At 35.1% G+C, this 12,225-nt stretch overlaps 1 protein-coding gene across 1 annotated transcript in view; it reads left to right on the top strand.

Moving 5' to 3' along the window:
• GPR158 (G protein-coupled receptor 158) overlaps window positions 1–12,225 on the top strand; it is a 385,607-nt gene that overhangs the window by 333,458 nt on the left and 39,924 nt on the right. The window lies entirely within an intron of this gene.

Raw genomic sequence — 12,225 nt, 5'->3', positions numbered from 1 at the left:
CACCCACCCATTCCCCCTCACCTGCCCATTCCCCTCACCTGCCCATTCCTCCTCTCCCTGCCCATTCCTCCTCACCTGCCCATTCCTCCTCTCCCTGCCCATTCCCCTCACCCGCCCATTCCCCTCACCAGCCCATTCCCCTCACCTGCCCATTCCTCCTCTCCCTGCCCATTCCTCCTCACCTGCCCATTCCTCCTCACCTGCCCATTCCTCCTCTCCCTGCCCATTCCCTCACCCGCCCATTCCCCCTCACCTGCCCATTCCTCCTCACCTGCCCATTCCTCCTCTCCCTGCCCATTCCTCCTCACCTGCCCATTCCTCCTCACCTGCCCATTCTAATGATTTCTCGTCACACCGCCATGTCTAGCTTCCTGAAGAATGCCTGCTGAACTGACCTAAATACTATTAATTGTGTTGGTATACTCATATCACTTTCAGAACCTAATTAAGGGTTCTGCCTTGAATAGCTCCATTTATAAATTAATGTGTTCAGTATAGTCTATTTATATGAAGTAATAGATTTGGGAAATATAAGCATATTGATAAAAGATAATATGTCTTTTATTAACTAGAAGTCTGTATTCATATAAAACTTGTAACATCAATGAGTACCATTTCAATGAAATTAGAAATAAAAGCAAAATTCATTTTTAAACTGTTCTTATATTTCAGAATGTATTAAATATTAGACATGAATAAAATGCATCTCATTCAGAAAACTAAAGAGACTTAAAGCTTTACTTTTTTTGTCTGATTTCAGATGTCCTACTTCATTTGTTTTATGACACATAACTTTGAAATAAATTTAATGTGTAACATCTACGTTTGAAGCTTTCCAATATTGAGCTTCTCTTTTTTATTTTGTTTTTTATATGTACATATACATGCTCTAATTTCTAATTACAGCATCAGTATTTTATGTCTAGATTTCTGGAAAGAAGTTTGCATTAGAATATATAGTTTAGGGGCTATGTGCCACATTTGAAACATGGGATTTTTTTGTGCCTGGGTTGTTATGGTTTCTACTTGTATATGTGTGTGTACATATGTGTGTGTGTTAATCAACTTTCAAATGACAAATAAAAACCCATCTGGTAATTCAGAATTAGTACTTCTCACACTATAGCTGATAAATACTTTATCCTAATGTTCTTTGTTAGCACCTAACAAATCTTGTATGTTCTCAAGTGGAAATATTTCTTTTCCTTATGTGAAGTAGGTGTAAGAGAACGAGTGGGAAATGAGATTAATTCATTTATGCAGCAAAAAGAAGGGCAGCCAGGTTTCTTTAAAGGCCAAGGTGAGACAGTCTGCTTCTGCAGGCTGTTTGCTGCCATCACCTGCCTGCTGTTGTCTGGGCCTGGAGGCAGGGGCTCAGCTTGTGTCATTGTATAGATACACCTATGTCCCTTCTAATGCACCATCAGCTCCCCTGGCCTCTGGTTACTCTGCTACCCCTCACCTAGTGTTCACATATGTCCAGTCCAAAATACCTAAGTTGTTTTCATTTTCATTCTTTTCAAAATAATTTCTAATTTGATTTATTCTTTGACCCACAGGTTATTTAGAAGCATTATTTAGTTTCCAAATATTTGAGAGATTTTCCGTAAATCTTTCTGTTTTTGATTTCTAATTTAACTCCATGTGGTCAGAGCACATACTTTGTATGAGTTGAACCCTCTTAAATTTGTTGAGACTTGTTTTATGGCCCAGAATATGATCTATCTTGATAAATGTTCCATGGGCACATGGAAGAATGTGACTTCTGCTGTTTGGGGGTTGTTCAATAATGTTGTTCAAGTCTTTTAGATCCTTACTAATTTTCTCTCTGCTTGTTCTGTTGATATTGAGAGGGTGGTTTGAAATTTCTTATTTGCCTTCTTCTCCCACAGTTCTTTCAGTTTTTTGCTTTATGTATTTTGAAGTTATGTTCTTAGATGCATAAACATTTAGAGTTGTTACATCCTCTTCATGGGTTGACTCTGTTGTCATTATGAAATGACCTTCATTATCCCTGGTAATATTCTTTGCTCTGAAATCTACTTTGTCTAATATTAACATAGCCACTCCAGATTTCTTTTCGTTAGTGTTAGCATGGTATATCTTTTTTCCATCATTTTACTTTTAACCTATTTTTGTCTTATATTTAAAATGCATTTCTCATAGAAAGCATATAGTTGGGCCTTGCTTTTTTTAATGTAATCTGACAATCTCTGCCTTTTAATTTATGTATTTAGACTACTTTCCTTTAAATATGACTGTTGATAAGTTTGTGGTGTTAGATAATATTACCTGTGCTCCTTCTAATGTGCCATTGGCTCACTTGGCCTCTGGTTGCTCTAATGTTCATCGAAAGCCCAAAATAGAATTCACAGGTGTCCAGTCCAAAAGATCAAAGTTGAGCTAAAAAGGAGTTTAATAGAAGAGCACAACTATTCTAGAAATTCCTAATAGACCAAACTACCAAAACTCACTCAAGAGGAAATAGAAAATCTGAAGAGACATGAAACAAGTAAAGACCCTGAATTAGTAATCAAAACCCTTCCCAGGTACACACAAAAAGGACGAGTACTAGATGGTTTTGCTGATGAATTATACTAAAGCTTTAAAGAAGAGTTAATACCAATTCTTCAGAAACCATTCTGAAAAATAGAAGATGAGGCACCACTTTCCTCCCATTCTAAGAGGCCAGTGTTACCCTGATACCAAAACCAGACAAATACATCACAAGAAAACGAAACTACAGACCAATATCTCTTATGAATGTAGACTCAAAACCTCAACAAAATACTAGCAAAAGGAATCCAGCAATCTCTAAAAAGAATTATTTGTCATGACTAGGTGGGATTTAACCCAGGAATGCAAGTGGTTCCACATACAAAAATCAATGAGTGTAATAGAATATATTAATACAATAAAGGACAAACACCACATGACCAGATCAACAATGCAGAAAAAGCATTTGACAAAAATCTAACATACTCTCATGATACGTACACTCAACAAACTAGGAATGGAAGGGAACTTCTCACTCTGATAAAAGCCATCTCTGAAAAACCCACAGCTGACGTCTCGCTTAATGATGCAAGACTGAAGGCTTTCCCGCTAAGACCAGGAATAAGACAAGAATGTCGGCTCTTGCTGCTTCTATTCAACGCTGTTCTGAAAGTTCTCACCTGAGCAATTAAGCCCCAAAAGAAATAAAAGGTATTCAGATAGAAGGAAGAAGTCAACTTTTGGCAGTTAACGTGATCTTCTATAGACAAAATCCTAAGGAATCCACTAAAAGATTATTACAACTAATAAACAGATTTAACAATGCTGCAGTATACAAGATCTACATGCGAAAATCAGTTGTATTTCTACACAGTAGCAACAAACAAACTGAAACTGAAATTAAGGGGAAAATTCCATTCACAATAGCATTATAATATATAATATAAAATATGCAGGAATAAATTTAGCAACAGAGCCACTAGACAGGCACTCTAAAGACTACCAAACATTGTTGAATGAAATTAAAGAAGATTTAAATAAATGGAAAGACATCCTTGTTCACAGTTTGGAAAACTTAGTATTGTTAAGATTGCAGAACTCTGCAAATTGATTCAATCGAATCCCTGTTAAAATCACAGCTGGCTTTTTTGCAGAAATTGACAAGCTGATCTTAAAATTCATAGGGATTTTGAACATCTTTTCATGTGTCTGTTGGCCATCTGTATATCTTCTTTGGAGAAATGTCTGTTCAGGTCTTTTGCCCATTTTTTAATTGGGTTGGTAGTTTTTTTGTTGCAAACTGGTGCAGCCACTATGGAAAACAGTATGGAGATTCCTCAAAAAATCAAGGATAGAACTACCATATGATCCAGCTATTCCACTGTTGGGTATTTATCCAAAGAACTTGAAAACACCAATTTGCAAAGGTACATGCACCCCTGTGTTCATTGCAGCCTTATTCACAATAGCCAAGACTTGGAAGCAACCTAAGTGCCCATCAAGGGACGAATGGATAAAGAAGCTGTGGTATATATACACAATGGAATACTACTCAGCCATAAGAAACGACGAAATCCAGCCATTTGTGACAACATGGATGGACATTGAGGGTATAATGCAAAGTGAAATAAGTCAGAGGGAGAAGGCCAAATACCGTATGATTTCCTTCATTAAGTAGTAGATAATAACAACAATAAACAAACACATAGGGACAGAGATTGGATTGGTGGTTACCAGAGGGGAAGGGGGGAGGGTGGAGGGTGAAAGGGATAATTCGGTACATGTGTGTGGTGATGGGTTGTAATTAGTATTTTGGTGGTGAACATGATGTAGTCCATGCAGAAATAGAAGTACAATGATGTACACCTGAAATTTTTGCAATGTTATAAACCAATGTTACTGCAATTAAAAAAAATAAAAAAAAAAAAAAAAAAAAAAAATATAGGGAAATGTAAAGTGCCCAGAATAGCCAAAATAATCTTAAAAGAGAAGAACAAAGTTGGAGGACTCACACTTCCTGATTTTAAAACATACTCCAAAGCTATAGCAATCAAGACAGTATGATACTGGCATAGGAAGAGACATATAGATCAATGCTAGATATTCCCAGGCAAAAGAATGAAGTTGGACCTCTACCTTACACCTTGTACAAAAATTAATTCCAAATGGATCAAAGACCTAAATGTAAGAGCTAAAACTATGAAGCTCTTAGAAGGAAACATAGGTATAAATATTCATAATCTTGGAGAGATACTAAAATCACAAGCAACAAAAGAAAAAATAGATAAATTGACTTCATAAAAATTAAAAACTTTTGTGCTTTCAGGAAAGTGAAAAGAAAACTGACAGAATGGGAGAAAACATTTGCAAATTATATATCTGATAATGGTCTGGTATACAGAATATATAAAGAATTATTACAACTCAACAACTAAAGGACAGACAATCCATTTTTAAAAATGAGAATTGAATAGACAGTTTTCCAAAGAAGATATACAAATGGCCTGTATGTACATGAAAATATGCTTAACTTTTCATTAGTCATTAGAGATATGAAAATCAAACCACAATGAGATACCACTTCAAACTCACAAGGATGGCTATAGTCAAAAAGACATACAATAACAGCATCAGTGAGGATGTGGAGAAATTGGAAACCTCATACATTGCTGGTCAGATTGTAAAATAGTGCAGCCATTTTCTGAAACAGTTTGGCAGTTCCTCAAAATGTTAAACATAAAGTTACCATATCACCCAACAATTTCACTCCTAGGTGTATACCCATGAGAATTGAAAATATATGTCCACACAAAAAATTTGTTCACAAATTTTCATAACAACATTATTCGTAGAAGTCAAAGAGTAGAAACAACCCATTTGTTAATCAACTGATGAATGGATAAACAATATGTGGTATATCCATACAATGGAATGTTTTTCAGCAGAAAAAGGAATAAAGTACTGATTCGTGCTACAACATGGATGATCCTCAAAAACATTGTGTTAAATGAAAGAAGCCAGACATAAAAGGCTACATATTCTATGATTCCGTTTATGAGAAACATCCAGAACAGACAAATTTACAGAGACATAATGTAGATTAGTGGTTACCAGGGTCAGGGGAAAAAGAGGAATGGGGAGTGACTGCTAATGGGTGTGAGGGTTTTTTGGGGGGATGATGAAAATGTCCTGGAATTAGTGGTTATGATTGCACAACTTTGTGAATATACTAAAACCACTGAATTTTATAAATTCACAATAAGATGATGAATTTTTTGGTATGTGAATTATATCTCTGAAAAAGAATTATTCAAATTAACATGAAAGTTCAATTCAGAAAATGTAAGCAAGGTGTATAGGGTTGTATGAAAATCAATAGCTTTTTATTTGCCTTTAAACTGGAGAAGATAATGAAGGAAATATCCTATTCACAATCTTAAACGTAAACCTGAAATACCTACAAATAATTCTAACAGATGATATGTGTTACCACAATGAAAGCACTACAAAACTTTTAGAGAGATTTGGGAGAAAATTTAAATAAATGGAGGCACATGTTGAATCACTGAATGGGAAGATTTGAGGTGCGAAGACAACTTGCAGGAATACAAGCTTGTGGGGCAGGGCCTCATGCACATTACAGTGCTGAGTAAACATTTGTTGAATGGATAAGCCAAGTGAGAGAATTCAGCAAGATAATTCTAACATTCATCTTTAAAAATAAAGAAGCGCTAAGAACATTTGCATAAAAATAAGAGCAAGGAGGCAAGATTATAGATATTAACAATGTATTTTCAGAAAGCAGTATTCAAAAGGGTAAATCAGTAGGTCAAGGGGACAAGGCAGAGAGCCCCGAGCAGATTTTTATACCAGATGATCTAACTCTATGGTAAAAAAAAAGCTTTCCAAAACAATGGAGTGAAGGGCACAATGGCCAATTCAACAAACAAGGATTGGAAATTAGCTACATATCTAGAAAAAATTACCCTAGAGTCTCATCTCAATTTATAAGAATTTCAATAAATTATGAAACTAAATGCAAAAAATTTGAATAAAACCGAGAAATTATAGATTAATATTTAATTTATTTCAGGTTGAGGAATGGAAGAGATCAAACAGAAAATCTTGATTATGTAAATATTTTAAACTTCTGCATGGTGAAAAAAAAACCCCATAAATTAAAAAGCAAACAACAAACTGGGAAAATATGAAGTAGTATATTTTATAGACCAGTGCTGTTCAATAGAAGTATAACTGAGCCACAAATGTGAGCCCATATGTAATTTTAAATTTTCCAGTAGCCATATTAAAATAAAAAGAAGCAAGTGAAGTTAAATGTAATGAAATATTTTATTTAACCCAACATATTTGAAATATTGCCATTCTAACATAGTTACTATACAAAATTATTAATAAGATATTTTCTATTCTTGATTTGGACTAAGTCTTCAAATTGCGCTGTGCATTTGGCACTTACAACACGTCTCAGTTCAGACAGGTGCCCAGTGGCCGCTGTATCTAATGGCTGCTCTGTGAGAAAGCGCAGTCATCAAGTTAACAGAAATAGAGAAGGCTAGAGCTGAGAGCAGACAATTCAAAGGAGAAGAAAGACAATTGGAAAAAAAATTTTTTAACGTTCAATGAGACTGGTAATTAAAGCAGAGCAAAATGAAACACAGTAGTCCAATTTTTCATGAATTTGAATAGGAAAAGTTTTTTTTTAATTATATTTGTCAATAATGTTAAGTATCCAGTGGGGTAAGACACTCTCATACACTTCTGTAAAGAGCATAAATGGGTACAATCCACCGGAAATACTTGGTAATATGTATGAAGAGCTATTAAAAAACTGAGTTTTCTTATTTTTTGAAATCTAAAGAAAAAATTAAGAGTGTGCACCAAGATTTACCTGCAAGAATATTCATTAGAATGTGGCTTATAATAAAGAAATAATTATTTGGTTAAATGACTATGTGCTATCAAATATCATGATATTTACAAATATAGAGTGTTATATGACAATGTTGGGAATACTATACTGTACAAAAAAAGTATAATATAAATTATATATTATAACCCTAATGTTATAAAATATTATATATATATATAGAAAAAAATACTGGAGAACAAAATTTACCATAATACTAACAGTGTTTATGTACACCTAGTGTTATTTTAGTTGGTTTTCATTTTTTCCTTTATTTTTGTTTATAGTTTCTTAATTTTTTTTGTTTTTTTGGTGAGGAAGATTAGCCCTGAGCTAACATCTGTTGCCAATCCTCTTCTTTTTGCTGAGAAAGATTGGCCCTGGGCTAACATCCGTGCCCATCCTCCTCCACTTTATATGTGGGATGCCTGCCACAGCATGGCTTGACAAGTGGTACGCAGGTCCGTGCCCAGGACTGAACCTGTGAACTCCGGGCCACCGAAGTAGAGTGTATGAACTTAACCACTACGCCACTGGGCCTGTTCCTTAATTTTTTACTTTGATCATGGATTACGATTTTAATAGAGGAATCAATCTGCATGTAAAAATAGATGAGTCTGTTAACCTTGCGTAATACTTATGACCTATAATAGGCAAGGCAATGTACTGGGCACTTTGGGACCTGCAAAGAAGTTTAAGTCAAAGGATTTTAAATCCAGTGGGGAGACAAAGTGTGAATAGTTAAATAGCACAACAACCAAAGAGCAATCACAACAGCACTTTATAATTCATTTCCAAAAGTTTCATGGACAGTAACTGAAGGTTCTTCTACTTCAAGATTAGTAATACCATCAAACAGTTAAAAATATTATCAGTCAGACAAACTGAACAATTGTTACTCACACAACATATCTCCTAAATTACTTTTGTGGTTGCATCCTTTGTTTCCTAGCTAACATATCTTGTGTATTTTACTGTGGGTTAAGGTGAAGGTGAATGCAAGGGTAACTTTAGGGTTTTTTTAAATATTATTTTTTAACATTTCTTTTATGTGGGACTAACACCTAAAACAGCTTAAATATAATTATTTGCAACTATTCCTTGAGAATTTAGTAGAGGTTTTTTTTTATGTTTATAACTGATCATATATACTAAACGGTAACTTCATATTTGCAAAGAATTTTGTCATCTTTTTGTGGTCCTTGTGGTCTGGTATCATTCTTTATCTACAAATGTATGCTAAAGAGACTGAAAAAGTAAAGTATTCAGTTTTATAAAATTAGATTGAAACTATCCTTAGAAAGAGAAACAAGTTTTTCTGTTTCTATCACATTCCAATTTGGACAATCACATTTAAATGATGGTGCTATTAGGCAACCATTTGTAATAAATTTGTTTTTATAGTTTGTCTGAAATCGTGTTCTTGAATACCAGAATGTTATACTAAATAGTAAAATACTAAATTTAAAAAATACTGAAATGAAATCTTAATTTAAAATTACTTCTGCTGATTAATCAGTGCTAAGTAATTGAAATATGAGGACAGAACCTATCTTAGAGGTACTTGGCAGTAGATGGTCCTAGAATTCGTGTTTACTCTGGATGTAAGGAAAGGAAGAAGCATGTAATTCTTAAACTTTTGATAATCTGATTTCTTGTCCTTCATCTTCAGAATGCTTCAGCATCTGCTTACTGTTTGAAATATCTTTCCATGGTAAACTGAGTGTGGGAGATCAGCAGGGAGGGAGCAATAGTGTCTATATTTAAATCCGTTCCTATGACGGCTTTTATGTCAAACTTTTCAAAACTAAACATCTTTGGAGCACAAGCCCTCAATTGCTATGAAATGTCCTTTATTTGCGATATTTTTACAAGTGACACAGCTCCAAAGGAATGTGGCTTAGGAAACAGGTGTCCATGCCAAGATCAAATAAAGAAGGTCTGATTTTAAGTCAATTAGTACTATTGATCTCTATTTTAGGGAATCAACCATGCTATACTGATTATCAGATTTGTTGCATCTTTTCTTACAGGTCTAAGATCATAAGGTGAACTCTTGTGAAAGAGGAATGGTGTACATGAGTTTTAAATAGTCACACTGCAGATAAACTAGTGCAGAGCCTGAGTTTTAAGCTGATGAATCTCACAGCAGGCAGGGATGGGGAAGAACAACCAGATGGCTGACGACACCCTGGGGCTTAGACAGGGCCTGCAGTGCTCAGGAAGGTGCAGCAGAATTTTCTCCTTTTCTGAAAGAATAAGAACCATTGCATTTTTTCAATTGAGGTAGAATTCATATAACATAAAATTCACCTTTTAACCATTCTAAAGTATACAGTTCTGGCTTGTAGTACATACACAACGTTGTGCAACTATCACCACTATCTAATTACAGAATATTTTCATCACCCCCAAAATAAACTTCAAGCCCATTAAGCAGATATCCCCATTCCTCCGTTCCCAAATTCTGACAACCATACATCTGTTTTCTGTCTCTAAGGATTTACCTATTCTAGACATATCATATATATGGAATCGTAAATATGTGGCTTTTGTGTCTGGCTTCTTTCACTTGGCATAATATTTTCAAGGTTTGTCCAAGTTGTAGTATGTATCAGTACTTCATTCATTTTTATTAATGAATAATATCCCATTCTATGTATATACTACATTTTGTTTCTCCATTCATCATTTGATGGACATTTGAGTTGATTCCACTCTCTGACTGTTATGAATAATCTTACTATGAGCACTCATATACAGGTTTTTGTGTGAATCTGTTACCAGATACAAACAGGTTCTTTACCTGCCACACAAGAGAGGCCAAATAAAAACTGGAATGCCAAGCTTATGGCAAGGAAAGTATTTTTATTTTGGGTGACGTCAGCCGGGAGACAAGAGTGAGCCCTCAAATTTGTCTCGTCTCCCCAAAGGATGAGAGGCAAGGGGTTTTAAAGGTTGCGAAGAATGTGGCTGCTTGCAGGGAGGGGGACCCTGTGGCCTTGCTGGTCGGCACTTTCCCACCAGCCTGCGTTTGGCCTTGTGAGGCTGCTTGCAGGGAGGAGGGGTTGGCAAGATAAGAGAATCTGCAGGTGGGTGTTCTTGGTTGTCTGCCTCCATGGTTAATGGTGGATTCTGGTGCCAGGAAGCCAAGGAGTTGAGGTCTGGGAAGCTTTAGCTTCTTGATATTCTCTGGATATCAGTTTCCCTGTAACAAACCTCAAGAACTGGTTATTAGCCAGACTTCAGTGTGATCCCAGCATGAGGCCACCTGGGCTTTTAACAATTTGTGACTTCTATTTGCCTTGTGAAATTTGGGGATACAAAGGTTAAAAAAAAACGATATTTACGTGTGAATGTAACTTAGGGAAAGCAGGGAGAAGGCACAGGAGTGCTTTTGGTTTTAACCCCATATATGCTGGGTATAACATAGAGGAACTGATATCAGGGCCGGCATCAAATCTAGGTTTCTATTCTCACAGGTATATAATAACTAGGAGTGGAATTGTTGGGTCATATGGTAAATCTATGTTTAACATTTTGAGAACCACCAAACTGTTCTCCAGAGCGGCTATACCATTTTACATTTCCACGAGCAAAGTATGAGGCTTCCATTCTCCCCACTTCTTCACCAACGCTTGTTATTTTCCATTTTTGTAATTGTAGCCATCCTTGTGTGTGTGAAGTCATATCTCATTGTGGTTTTGATGCGCATTTCCCCAATGTCTAATAATGTTGAGATTACTTTCATGAATTTATTGGTCATTTGTCTCTTTAGAGAAATATCTATTCAAGTTGTTCACCCAGTTTTTAATTGGGTTGGTTGTCTTTTTATCATTGCATTGTATGAGTTCTTTATATATTCTGGATGTGAGAATCAGATAAATTGTTTGAAAATATTTTCTCCAATTCTGTGGGTTTTCTTTTTCACTTTCTTAATAGTGTGCTTTGGTGCACAAAAATTTTTTATTTTGATGAAGTTCAATTTATCTTTTTTCTTTTGTTACATGTGCTTTTGGTATCACATTTAAGAAACCATTGCCTAATCTCAGATCAAGAAGATTTACACTTCTGTTTTCTTCTGAGCATTTTATAGTTTTAGCTCTTTCATTTGGGTCTTTGATTGATTTGTGAGTTAAGTTTTGCATGCTATGTGAGGTAGAGGTTTAAATTCGTTCTTTTGCATGTAGATATTTGCTTGCCCCAGCACCACTCATTCAAAGGACTATTCTTTTTCTATTGAATGGTCTTGACACCATTGTTGAAAATCAATTTACCGTAGATGTAAAGGTTTATTTCTGGATGATCAGTTTTATTCCATTTGTATATCTAGCTAGTACCACACTGTTTTGTTTGCTGTAGCTTTGTAGCAAGATTTGAAATCAGGAAGTATGAGTCCTCCTATTTTGTTCTTCTTTTTCTAGAATGTTTAGCTACTTAAGATGCCTTGCAATTTCATATGAGTTTTAGTATCAGAGCTTATCCATTTCTGAAAAAAAACTCAGTTGAAATTTTAATAGGGTATGTGTTGTGAACTGTAGATTGACTCGAATCTGTACAATTTAGAGAGTATTGTCATCTTAGCAGTATTAAGTCTACCAATCCATGAACACAAAATGCCTTTCCATTTCTTTAGGTCTTCTTTAATTTCTTTCAACGATGTTTTATAGATTTCAGCATACATATCTTTTACCTCTTTGGTTAAATTTATCCCTAAGTATTTTTTTCTTTTTGATGCTATAGTAAATAGAATTGTTTACTCAATTTCATTTTTGGACTGCTCCTTGCTAGTACATAGAAAT

Source organism: Ceratotherium simum, chromosome 32 (genome assembly GCF_057802395.1).
Source record: "Ceratotherium simum simum isolate JZ-2026a chromosome 32, ASM5780239v1, whole genome shotgun sequence".
Lineage (NCBI taxonomy): Eukaryota > Metazoa > Chordata > Mammalia > Perissodactyla > Rhinocerotidae > Ceratotherium > Ceratotherium simum.
The sequence above is the reverse complement of the archived record's forward strand: the minus strand, read 5'-3'. Positions and strand labels throughout refer to the sequence as shown.